The sequence below is a fragment of the Rhinolophus hipposideros genome (genome assembly GCF_964194185.1).
Source record: "Rhinolophus hipposideros genome assembly, chromosome: 13".
Classification (NCBI taxonomy): domain Eukaryota; kingdom Metazoa; phylum Chordata; class Mammalia; order Chiroptera; family Rhinolophidae; genus Rhinolophus; species Rhinolophus hipposideros.
The window spans coordinates 57,451,624-57,465,304 of record NC_138059.1 but is presented as its reverse complement, the minus strand read 5'-3'; the positions used below and the strand labels follow the sequence as shown (position 1 = coordinate 57,465,304).

General features: G+C 41.9%; 1 protein-coding gene across 4 annotated transcripts in view; it reads right to left on the bottom strand.

Annotated features, from left to right (window-relative positions):
• The window catches only part of CHD7 (chromodomain helicase DNA binding protein 7), a 177,975-nt gene that overhangs the window by 150,477 nt on the left and 13,817 nt on the right, over positions 1–13,681 (bottom strand). The window contains exon 2 of one of the 4 annotated variants that reach the window (XM_081070844.1): positions 4,358–4,421. The exons of the other annotated variants lie outside the window; for them this stretch is intronic. The gene's annotated coding sequence lies outside the window, so the exon portion shown is untranslated. The remainder of the gene's footprint in view (positions 1–4,357; positions 4,422–13,681) is intronic. 4 annotated transcript variants of the gene reach the window in all.

Here is a 13,681-nt window from a genome sequence, read left to right as displayed (position 1 = left end):
ATCTGAGACCACAGTGTGACAGAGGCTCTATCCCTCGCCCTCACCTCGCACCACAGCCCGATGACGGAGGCAGCCAGTTTCTGTGTTCCTGCCTTTTAGAAACACAGGAATGAGGCTCCCTCAGGGGTTCTGTCCATATATAGTAGTATTCAAAACAGGAGCCTGGATTTCCTCCCCAAGTTTTGGGTTTTTCCCATTATATCACATGGCTATCTTTTTGTTTTCCATTGATTGTTTTTTAAGGCAGTGTTACCATATACACAAGAGCGAGATGCCTTGCTGAAGGGGGTTCCAAGGCCTGCTTGCACCCACAAGCTGGCTAAGCAGCCCGAGGTCAGGGGGCTTTCTTTACCAAACAGAAGCTGGATACGTCGGGGCTATCTGTATGCTGACAAGTTCCCTCACTCAGTTCAAGTTCAATTGATTCTGTAAGAAGAACAGCAATGGTTCCTTCACCCCTATTCATCAAGACTGCACTCCAAAGTTCAGCCCCATGTGGCCAGCTAGTCACCCTGATCTCTTTTAGGAGGCAAATCCTCTTAATACTGCTGCTGTTTCTTAAGGTCACCTGTAAAATTCTGTCTTTCTCCAGTCTCATTTCTCACTGATCATAGGAGACATGCATTTAGCTCTCCCATAAACTCAAAAAACCAATGTGTCAGACAGTATATTTCTGACTCTTGTCGCTGCCAGCAGAATTTCCCACCATTCCCCTCCCCGTGGTGCCACTTGCACCCTCAAAGCCCCACCGTCCTTACCCACCAGTTAAGTCCTTCCATTCATTCATTCACTGCGCACATTTCTGATGAGAGCTGAGTCCATTCTACGCTCTGAGATCCCCGCTAGTCATGGCACATGTAATTACAAGTGGGATAAGTGCCACAAAAGCAGAATAGGCTGCTGGGGCCTGACAAGGGTTACAGCCAGGGCAGGTCTCCCTGAGCAGTGAGTGACCAGAGGCAAAGGAGGGGCAGGAGCCAGCCAGGTAGGCAGGGCAGGTGGACAGGGCTCTAAGCAGAGGGAGGAAGAGAGTGAGCAGAACACTCAAGTGTGAGAAAGGAGGACAATGCAGCTAAACAGAGGGTCCCAGAGTGCTGAGGAGCCAGAGAGCGTTGGAAGCCATGTGAAAACCCCCCCGCGGGAAGAAGGCGGGGTGAAGCTGACTGAAGATGTTATACAACGAAGCAACAAGTCAGGCTTTTGGGGCGGGGAGGTCACTGTGATTACAGTGCGATGCTTTTTCTCTGGTTTCTTCTACAATCACTGTTGGTTTGCCCCATACCACAACAGCTCTAGATGAATTTCTCATCAACTCTGACCACCTCCCCCAAAGCCTCGGACCCCCAAATGGTCTTCACACCAACACCCTACAGAACATTGCCTTTGTAAGTAAAACAATGTTTTGATCCTGACATTTCAGAATTGTGATTGCTCCTGGAATCAAATTAAACCTACTGATCCTAACTGTCCCACAGCTGCCTATCACCCAGTACATTCTAGAGACGAAAACGTGTACAAATTGCTCCTTATGTATAGCACAGCCTTTAAATTAAAAAAAAAAAAAAAAAAAACCTCTTAAAATATTCACACAAGCTTCGATCGCAATTTGGAAAAAAATTATTTCCTTTTATGATATTGAAATGTTTTAAAATAAAATAATATGCCGAGATCTTCTTCTAAATGATACCGAACATCATGGAAAATGGTGAGTGTGCAAATGAAGTAAGACTGGCTGTGAGTTAATGAACTTGGTGAAAGGTCCTTGATGGCTGAGTCTACTGCTCTTATTCAATGTGCTTGAAAGGTTCTACTATGTGGGCATCTGGAAGCATCTCAGAGTCCTCAAACTTCATATGAAGCCTTCTTCTTTTGTTCTGTTACTTTTCCCTATAAAAGCTGCTGCTTACAATGATACCAAATAGAACCCTCAGAGATTAAGCTATAGAGATTCTTCAATAAATGTTTCAAGGAAGAAAACTGTGGTTTTAGAGCAAGTTACTCAATGAAGCATCAGTAATTTTTTTTTAAACCACCCTGCCGAAATATCTTCCTACCACCAAAATTATTTTAGTCAAACAATTCTACTTGGCACTGATGGCTTAGTAAAACAACAGTTGATTTGTGTTAACAGATACTTATGCATTTCCAAATAACATTCTTATATCAAGTATTTATCTTCTTACTTCATTTGTAACCCCCAACTCTATATATGAAAACTGCTCAGCAAACGTGGTGTACCGACTTACAGAATCGCTGACTTTCGAAGGCTGAAAAGGACATCCGGGGTTCTAGACAACCAGCCATGTGATGTTTTTGTCTTTGGATTAACGTGTGTATGTGATCTGTTAAGATTTAGTGGGTCATTTAAATGCTGTTTACTGCACACACTACATACAGTGGGAGATGTGAAGAACCAGAGAAAGCTTTCTCAGTCCAAAATGGCGGATCGATTATTAGTGCCTTGCTAATATCTCACTCTAAATAATTATCACTTTAGTAAATAAAATAACCCTAATATCTCTATGTCACGTTTACAGCTTCTATTGTAAGCAATTACAGGCTACAAAGAAATTGTGTGCTCCACACGTCTGAATAGCGTACTTGTACCATGTTGTGTTCAGATGTTGGTGCTTTGCCACAATTACTGTGAGGAATTGCACCATTTCCACTCCTTGCTCAACATTTAAAGTCAAAGTCATCAAATAACGAAAGATTTCATTACCACCCTGTACTGACAGAGACCAATATTAATTATTATTTGAATTAACCTCTGAGCCATGGTTTTCATCAGTACTCAGAAAAGACAGGGACAATTTCTAATTACATGCCACCCTCATTATAAGTCACTAGGCCGCAAAGCTGTATCTGATGAGGCTGCCACACTTTGCCTTGAATCTGCTTTGGACTCCATTATAACCTTCTCATCTCATCCGCGTGGAAATGGAATTCAGCAAACCTCAGAGATTCTTTCCCCAGGAGGTACTATTTTTTTCCTTTAAAATTATGATGTGAGACTACATATAAGTCTATTAATAAAAGTACTTAATGCAAAACAAACAGTATTCAATCTTTACACTTTACCATAAAGCTGAACAGTAACAGTCTTTTCATAACCCACTGCGAAGTGACTCCCCGCAGGGAGCATCTGCAGCACGGAGACACTGGACGAAGGGATGATTCACGTTCTGAGTGGGAGTGCGCGAGATTTTATCAGGCTACTCATAATGGTTCACGATGTAAAACTTATGGTTTATTTCTGGAATTTTCCATTTAATATTTCAGACCGCGACTGACTGCAAGTAACTGAAACTGTGAACCGTGAAACAGTGGATAAGGGGGGAACTGCTATATATACTTCATTCTATTGTGAGAAAAACGCACCGTTTTTAAATCCTAAAAGTTTCAGGCTAACTATCCATGACACAAATGTTCACATTTAAAATGCCTCAAGATTACAGATTCAGCTATGGCGTTCTAGGATTCCTAAAACAATGGCAAGACAAGTGGAGAGCAGATAAAAATGAAACTATGTCCTCAACAAAAACAGACACTGAGTTTTTGAATCTTGATTAGAACTTGATCTTAAACTTAACAAAACCAACTGCATGTTAGGATGCTCATTTACCATTGCCACTGAAGAAGAAGACTTCACTTTTTCACAAGGCAGAAAGAAAGAGCCAAACAGCGCATTTTGAGTGCAACTGGCTCATTACTTGACTATATGCACAGCAGTCACATAGGGTGTCAAGAAATTGTTGGTCACCTCTGTCTAGTCAGAAGAGCTAAAAAGAGAGGAACAATGACACAATATGATTTAGCACTATAATAATATAGTTACAATATAACAACTTTTACCTAAGAGTTTTAATTTAATTTCCAATTAAACCAAAACCTGTAAACCTACTCTACAGACTGTACGCTGGCTGTATGGGGATACAACAATAAAATTAATAAGTATCAGTGATATTACACTACATTTACCATCCCCACTTTCCTCTATCCTTACGCTCTTTAGTCAACATACACAGGATTCTCTCCTTTCGGAGAATCCATCATTTTCTAAGGTTAATCAAAACATTACAAGGTAGACAAAAGCACCTTGGTTACTTATTAAGGACTGTACAATATAACTACTTATTTTCAAAATCAGACCTTAACCCTTAATAGGCATAATCAGAAAAATACTAATACAATTATTAAAATAGCCCTAGTCTGCCTTCAAAGAGCTTATAACATAAAAGAAGAAAACAAGAATGGACAGAAATGCAGAAGCAGCATGCTGCAGGCAGGAAAAGGGCCAGGAAAGCTGCCACAGGGCCAGGCAAGAGACAGGAGGGCATGGCGCTGCCACACTTACCCTTTGCACCTCGCTGTGTGGTTACTGATGGAACAGTCTACAAGAAGGCATGTGCCCCATAGAACTAGAAAGAAAAGACACTCTAATAAGGAAGTTGCATTCAATTGAAAAGAAATTAGAAATGGCTGTACAGAAGAGGCAGCATTTGAAACAGACTGAAGACAAGCAGGATTCGGACAGGCAACAATAGGTTTGAGTGGAGGAAACACCCTCAAATAGGGCAAGCAAGAGCAGAGGCACGGAAGAGGGAAACTGCTGTGTGTTTAGGAACCATGAGTAATCCAGTTAAGTCTGATTACGGGATATACTTCAAGAAGAATACATACTATGGTTAGAAAGTAAGGCTCGCATTAACAATGGAAGACCCAAGTGCCAGCGGAGGCGGTCAATTTGGTTTTCAAGGGGGAAACACAAAAATGGGTGTGCAGAAGTGTGAAATGAAGGGACAGGCACAAGCAGAGAACTCACAGAAGAAGTCTTTCCAATAGTCCAGCAGACACTGAAATGTGGACAGAGTCTAAGAGGCCGTGCCCGGGACACAGACATAAATCTATAAATGTATGAACTTGGGCGCCGTGGGTTGGGAGGGCTGCGAGGGGAGAGAACGTCACTGACGCGGGGACAGTATTCCTGGGTGCCTGGGAGGGAGAATGGTGCGGGGAAAGCCAGACGTGATTTTGAACACTGACTATGCACAGCACAGGTCTGATTTCCTCCGTCCTCATGTGAAAACCGTCACGGGCTCCCCCGGACTAGGAAATAAACCCAGACTCATTCAAAAAGCCCTCCTGAAGCTCATCTTCACACATCTGCTCTATCCCATCCAGACCAAATTCTTCCTATTTCCTAAATACAAAACTTTGTTGCTGTCCTCACTCGTTTTTCCTCCTCCCCATTCAATTGTTACTCTCTCCAGTTATCAACCATTCTTTAAATCCAGTACGAAAGCTAATTCCTGCAGGAATTCTCCCCAACACTTTAAATGGCCAAATGTTATAAACTGCGGTCCTAAGGCTTTGATACATTGTACCTTTAGAGTTGGATTCAAATACGAATGTGCCAGTGCCTGGCCCCGCTATAGCAGGTTGCCAGCAAGTGCTGGCCGAGTTATCTAGCAACAGCGATCCAATTCGGATAATCAATTCTTCATAATTACTATGAAAATCCCTCAAAGTAAACTCTTACAGAAGGGTAACCTGTAAATTTTTTTCATGAATCCAATCCACTAAGCAGTAAATGGGACATCTGTTACATTAAGAGACATATCAAAGTCACACCATTTCCTGGGGAACAAGTGTATGACAAGGGTAGACAGTAAATTACAATCTTCCCGTTTATCAGGACTAGAGAAGAGTCTCTGAGGGTGGGGGACAGAAGTCAAACTCCTCTCCACAGAAAGAGCTGCCAGGCAAGAAAGACTCCTGGATGCGCAGACTCACAACATTTTAATTGAAATCACTTATCAATAAATCTAGTTTTCTCAATAGTTGCGTATTTCAGCCTCTGTGGATGCAGAAATAAACAAATTCTAAGTCTATACTGGACAGCATCAAAAGGCATTTCTTAGTAACATTTATCAGATTTTATAACAGATTCAGGGCTCCTATGCAGAATCCTAATATTAATATACAGAGGGTGCCAAAAAAATGTATACACATTTTAAGAAAGGAAAACTGTATTAAAATTGTAGTACTCAATATACTTATACACCGATAACAAAAGAGAATACAAGTCATGTTTGACTCCTGCAATGACAAGAGGTGCTCAGAGTGGTTACCATCAGCATCCAGACACTTCTGATTACAGTGAACTACTGCTTAAGCAATGTTAACCAAAGTGTCCACTTGTACACATTTTTTTTTGGTATATTTTAAAAGATCTTAGTAGATGAGTAAACAATGTCAAAAGAACTTCCTTTTTCTTCATATATGAAAACTAACTTTTGGCACATTGACTTTTTTAAATGGCAAAATATTTTAACGGACAGGTTTAAAACTTCTTAAATCACCAAATCACAGCAAATTACTACACTTTTGTCCTTATAATTTGAAGATAAATGTGCTACTCTCTAATTTATCTTTTTATGTGTTACAACTCTAATTCTTACTTTTCATTATGATTGTTTAATAATTAGAGCAAGATCTTCTATTAAGAAGTTCCGTAACATGCAATTACAGAACAAGGGGTCTACTACCACCCTTTGTTCTTCCACCACCTACACGGCTCAGACACTGTTCCAGCTTACTGTTTAAATTATTCCTATTGAATTATAGGTGAAATTCTAGTCAAGCACCAAAAAATTCCCTGGTATCATGAAACTCACTCTTTCACCAAGTTAAAAATATCAAATACTATAAAAATGTGCCATACTAAATCATTCCTAACTACTTCCTGGATGTTACCAACTTAAGCCATTCATAATGGCTCAACTACCGAAACTAAATTCAAGCTTTTACCATTTTAAATAATTTTTCACAGGCATAATTAGAGAATAAAATATTAATCAGAGAACTTGCTACACCACCCAACAGCAATCAGAACCGATGAGCATAATCACCACAGTATACAAAGGTCTGTGTGTTTGTATTAAATACCATTTAATATCTGAAACTGCATAGACAGGGTCCACTTAAAAAAAAACAAATGTAATTCACCATTTCAGGATCCCCATGGTGGAAAGGCATTTGATTCTGTTTTGGAATCATGCGGCCTGGAATCAAGTACGTCTCATCCATGCATGTGGCTCTGAGTAAATCCTAAATTTCTTCTTCTATAAAATGCCACATGGTGTATTAAAGTGCCTGGTAAGCAATAAAACATGGTACAAATGTGATTCTCTTTATTATATGTTGATCAATGCACAGGACTTCAAATCAAGAAACACTGCTACATGTAGCTTTTCTCCCTGTCTGCTCTTCTACGTGCGTCACCATCATCTTTGCACTGTACCTACATCACTTGCTATAAACAAGTGTGGCTGCACTTGTCTGAAGTCCAGCCATCAAACTATTAGCAAGAATCCTGCCATTTTCACTCTATGAGGTTTATTTGTGGACACCTTATTATAAATTAAATTGATAACATTCAGCAAGTAGTTAGGAATAATGCAGTATGTCACGTTTACAGCATTTAATATTTTGGCAAATTTGATAAAAATAGTTGAGTTACCTATCAGATGTAATATCTAACCCCAAGTAACAAACCCACATTTTCAGTGAATCCAACTTTTCAGTGAAACCCAACAATTAAGTAACTATCAACCTAGCACTACGGACAACACAAACAGGCATGTTTATACAACATACTTCTTTGTCCTCAGTGAAGGTATATATCCCCTGGTTCGAGGAGCAAGGCATAAACAAGTAGCCCCACTTCCTACTTTGCCCTCACGCACATCTGCACCCGCCATTCGCGCTGCCTTCGTAGCGCAGAGCAGCTGTGCTCCTGTGAGTTAAGGTTCCTCCCTCCATCAAGAATCATACTCCATCAATTATTCTTTGCTCTCCCAAGCAGTCCTATATAATCCATCTCTCAATCGGATCCTTTCCACACTTAAGTCTCCACTATTTGATTAAAAAAGAAAAAAGTAGACAGAGCTCATCTGGTTTGTAGGAAAGGGGAGAAAAAAAGCTGGTGACCCTAAATTGTGGTGATTGGCAGGGGCTGCTACGGTTAGTATGTAATTGTACAGTCCTTTCACTACACAAGGGACTGGGGAAAGCAAGTGGGTGTAAAAATGCAGCCAATCCACATGCCCTATAGAAAGGGCACCTCTTATTAGTTTACACAGGCACCCTATGGGCTAGGGCTGGCCCCACAAACATCTGGTCACCCAGCTAGCCATTCAGACAACCCTAAATTCCAATTTCAGATGCATTCAGGTGATTTTCCTTTTTGTTCAGTAAACAAAATTGAAAAACACAAGTGACTGCAAACTGAAGGGTGTTTATTTTTTTAATTTTTTACTCATTCCTGTATTTCATTGATTCTAAGATACACTTTTTTCCCCATTTCAATATATCAAAATAGGATCTATCTTACAATCGGTACCATCTTAGATTTGACAAAATACAATAATAAAATGTACTTACGTACATTCTGGATTCTATGGTTTTCAAGTTTTATGCTACTATTAACCCACTTAGTCATAATCATTTTGTCTCTGTTTTTCCTTTTCTTCTCTTCCTCTGTTTGCCATAGAAGATATAATAAAGAATGTTTGAGGTAAATGAAAGGTAACATAACTTCAAGGAGACAAAAGCTTTGAAGCTGTTTTATTACAAGTGCAAAGCTGTTGCCCTCCTGTGAAAAAAACTATTGCCTAAAAGTTTCTCCAGGTTGTATGCAGCCCAAATGTGTTTCTTCTATGAGGACACAATTCCAAGGAGAAAGAGTCCCAGATGCTGAAGTCTCCCTACCAGCTTACATCACCTGACTCCAAGACACAATAAGCCTTTTAACTCAAGCTCAAAAATCTCAAGGGGTTTCTCCTCCACCTCCCAAATATCAAAATCATGCTCACATGTTTAAACAATTAGGTGAGATGTACAGAAGCTAGCACGAAATATGTCTGAAATTTGAATGCTAAATGTGCAGTTAATATTAACCAAATTCAGATCTCATCTACAGAAAATTTTAAAAACATGATTCTTGTTTTTTTTTGACTTCAGAAAATTTAAGGAGGGGTCTTTTAAATTTAACTTACTGAAGAACAAAATTTCTTTGGGATAGGAAAAACGTAGGCCAAATACTGCTAAGTGATCTAGAAAAAAAGAAAACCCTAAGAGGCAAAAGTTGGGAGCATTTGTTTCAGAAGTATAAATAGTTAGAATTACTTTTTAGAAAAAAACTCCGTCTATACCACAAAATAGCAAAAAATATCAGTCTTTCCTTCCACATAAAGTACCTAATGGCTTCTTAAAGTAGTTGCTGTTGTTTTTCCTGATTGTAAAAGTACCTTCCAGTTTAAAATGTAGAAAATATAAAAAATATAAGGATTAAAATAAAAACCACCTACAATCCAAATAACTAGTATTTATTGAGTGCTAACAATGCAAGAAGCACTGTGAGGAGTGTTTTGGCTTCACTGCTACATTAATCCAAGGAAGCCCAGGAGATAAGTAGTTACCATTCCCCCTTTTTTACAGCTGAAGAAACCAAGTCTTAGATATCTAAGTTTAAAAACTTGCCTGTGGTCATAGAACTAGTAAGTCACTTGTCCAAAGTCACACGGCCAATTAAAGGCTTGTCCAGGGATTCAAACCAGATCTGTGTAACTCTGCAATCAGAGCTTTTGACTAAGTGAAACTGCCAATCCCTGAAATTACTCATTTTTAAAACTGATGTACTTTCCCTAGTCTTTTTCTATGTTTATGATTTAATTTGTGTAAAATTGGGACCACAGTTAATATATTGTTTTGTACTCTACTCTTCTAAGCTTTATGTTTTCCAAACACATGATTTGTGATGCCTGCATGATATTCTAACATATGAATATAGCACAAATTTAACCATTCTCAATTTTTCATTGTGAGGAAAAAATGTTGTGACTTCTTACTCATAATGGTTGAGTAGATTTCAGGGTTTTCCTTAGGGCAGATGACTGATACAACTGAAATGGCCATTTATAAAGGTCTTGATACATATATTCCCTAATTTCTTTCCAAAATGTTTACCCTTACTGAATTTTAGACAGCAGTGAGCAGCATGCAGGTCTCACTATATTCTGGCAGCATCAGGAGTATTTTTTAAATGTTGATTAATCTGATAAGGAGGTAAAAATATCTCATTTTAATTTGCATTAATTTGGAAATTTTCATGTTCACTGGCCATTAAATTTTCTTTCTATACATTATTTACTTATAACCTTTACTGCTTTTCTATTGGGCTGCAACTATTTCTCTACTGTATTCTCTCATAGAATATGATGATCGTCTTTTTAATCGAGCTGTACCCGCACAGAGCAGTTGAAGTATAAAACGTGAGACAGTTCTTCGTAATGTTGGAACACACACATTCACAAGAAAACTGAACGAAACTGATCAACTTTAATTTGTAGTAACTGTAAGTGTATTTTGTATAGTCTTCTCACATACTCCTAATCAAACTGGCATTGTGTTGTTTTGATTCTGAAAGAGTAGTATTATTCTACAGAACTGTGTCATATTATTCTGACTGTGCCCATGTTATAAGGACATTTACAAAAGAAAGTCAAACTGTATGTGAAAATAGTTCCAAAATCATTCTTATAAGATCCAGGCTTTTGTTTTTAAAAAGAGAGGGGATTTAATATTTTGCCATTTCATGACCTGCAAGTTGCACAACTTCCCCGTGAAGCAGCTTGATTTTTGGAACCTTTCTCAAGTGATATTTTAAAATCTTTTTATACGTCTAACCCTCCTCAAACGTGTTCTATTTTTGAATCTAATCTAAGTTCAAAATATCAACCTAAGTTCTTTCCAAAGCCATTCTCAGCTCCATGCTGGGGCCCCTTGGACCAACTAGCTGCTCATCCCCCTCCTCCCCGGTCTCTTCCTCTCCATTTCACTGTTCCCTGCTGTAGTAAGAGTCCCACTGCCTACTGGCTGGGCTATTTCAACAGCCTCTGACATTTTGCCTCTAGTCCCTCTTCCACTGCAATCCATCACATGTTGCCAAACTAACCTTTCAACTCCATTTCCAGCACTTAATGTAAGTCGGGCTCTCACTGTGAACGTCCAATTTCGCCACAGCCCAGCCTCACCCTATCTACCCAGCCCTGCCCCTCTCCTGCAGCCAACGGCCAGCGCTGCTCCTCCCTGAGCCAGAGCGCCTGCTGGGCTGTCCCAGGAGGCTGACAGGAGGAGGGGCGGGTGAGTGGCAGTGGCCCTGTCCCTGCCCCCAGCTCATGCTCTCCCTGAGAAGACGCTGGGACTGAGGTCCCTGCCCTGACCCCTGCAGGTTGCTCTGGGCTGGCCGGCTGCTTCCTGCCAGGACCCTTGACTTAAGAGTATCTCCACAATTTCGTTCATGTTATGTCTCAGTTCCTCCAACCTATCAACAGAGTGCAAGTCATACTTCCTAATTTTTCTCCCCTGCCCAGCCCTGGACTGGCCACTCCCTGCTCCTACGACACTGACAGCACTTAATGACACTGTGCCATCCTGTTCCACACTGTCACGTGTGCTGCCCTGGACTTCCCAGGCAGGGATGACATTTTCAGTGTATCTCACAGAACCCAGCAGAATTACGATTTTACATAAGCACCCCTTCACCAACATTGAAGTCGTACCAAAAAGTTAGCAAGAATATTCTAAAGATCTGCACACTTATACTTCTTATCCATCTCTGAGAGGCATTAATAAATTAACTTTTACCAGGTACATCCATGTTTCCAAAAATCAAAGGATTTCTTGTCAGCCTCACACAAAAATTGCCATATACTCTTCAGAGATGTAAATCCAAAGACATTACTGAAGTTTTTCCTTGTCATTACTGGCCACGTCTCCGTGTCCATCAAAGCCCTTCGCAGAACTGACTTAGGAAGGGGCCTGTATGTAAAGCTCATTGTGACATGAACTTGAATAGGTCTGGGTTTCTCAAACCCCACTCCTGAAAGCAGGCTGCCCAACAGCAGGCTTCTAAGGCAGAAATCTATCTGCCCCGATGCCAGTGTCACCTAATGGTTCCTCGGTGCTAAAAGCCACTCCGGGACAGTTCCTTAGCCCATGCTCACTTCAGCAAGGGATTCCCACCCAAAAGGATTGCACTTGCTACTTTAAGTTTTCTCTCCAACACAGCATTATAATATGAGCACTACTGTTGCTAACCTACACAAGCAGTGGATTAACCCACAGCGCACCTTCAGTACCTAATCAGAACAATGCTACCGTGGGAAAATGCTGCAATCAGATGCCAGGAACATAGTGATGGGGTTTGCAAAGACAAGCCAGACAGACAAACTCTCACCTACTCTTCTTCCACCCACGTCCTGAACCAGCTGGGAGACAGCCAAGCAAGGGTTGGTACATGTCGCTCAGGCAGGCAGGGAGGGACCCAGGCCTCAGGCACAGGGCAGCCTCGCATGACAACCTGAGACAGAGCCTGAACTCTGAAAGCTAAGGCCCAGCTGCACTCGGAGGCTGCCCCACAAGCCCTGCCCCCCAGGAGGAGTGCGGAGGCAGGTTCCCTCTCTGCAGGCAGCTGTGCCCCAGAGGGCTGAGGGGCAGGAGCTTGGGGCCTTCTAAACTGGCAGTCAGGGTGGCGAGGCACCAGCTGCAGGAAAGGAGGGTGGGGGGTTCACCCAGACACTGGTCACTGCCCTGTCTTCCTCCAGTGCACATAAGAATAGGTTGGGACCATGCTCTAATAGCAAAGCGGGTGTCAGGGAGGGTGCAATGTGGTAGGAGCGAGGATGCCAGGACATAAAGGCACTGGGTCCCCTGAAGACAAGGAGCCTGCAACAGCAGCAGGATCTGAGATGCCTGGAACAGAGACATCTGGGCAGGCTTGAGATGGCAGCTGAGGCTCAAAAGAAAGAGCTGGGGGCCAGCCTGGTGGCTCAGGTGGTTGGAGCGCTGTGCTCCTAAGGCCAAGGTCGTTGGTTCAATTCCCACATGGGCCAGTGAGCTGCACCCTCTACAGCTAAGATTGTGAACAACGGCTCTTCCTGGAGCTGGGCTGCCGTGAGCGGCCAGTGGCCATCATGGGCTGCCGTGGGCTGCCATGAGCAGTGGGCGGCCATCATGAGCAGCCGGCAGCCGGCAAGAACTGCCTTGAGCTGCTGTGAGCATTCGACCGACTGGCGACCAATTGCCTTGTGGGGGGGCGGGGGGGGAGGACAGGTGGAAAAAGAGGGGGCAAAAAAGAAAGATGGGCTTGGAGCTTCAGACCTAGGAAGGAGGAGAAATTAGGAAGACCCGATTTTAGACAGGCTGGAAACATTAAGGACAGGAGTTTGGGGGAAGATACTGGAAATAAAAATACAGACACAAGAGTTAATTAATCACACGGAAATAGGAGCTGAATCTGTGGGCCTGAACAAGACCCTAAACACGGCCAAAATCAAAACCTTGAGTATAGACTGTATTTACTCAGGGAGGAGGGAAAGGAGAATGAGGGGCTGAGAGCATCGGAGGGAAGGCCCAGGCCCCGTACTCCACGCCCAGGTGCAGGGAGCTGACCTCAGGAGCATGGGGTGGTCAGTGAGGAACAAACCAGAAAGGAGGGAGAGGGAGAGCGAGAAAAGAATTCCATGTATGTGCTTCCTTTAACCTTCCACCTGAGCACCTTGTCTCTTACAATTATGTTACCAAGTCCTCAAAGAATGGCGGTGACCCACTCGCC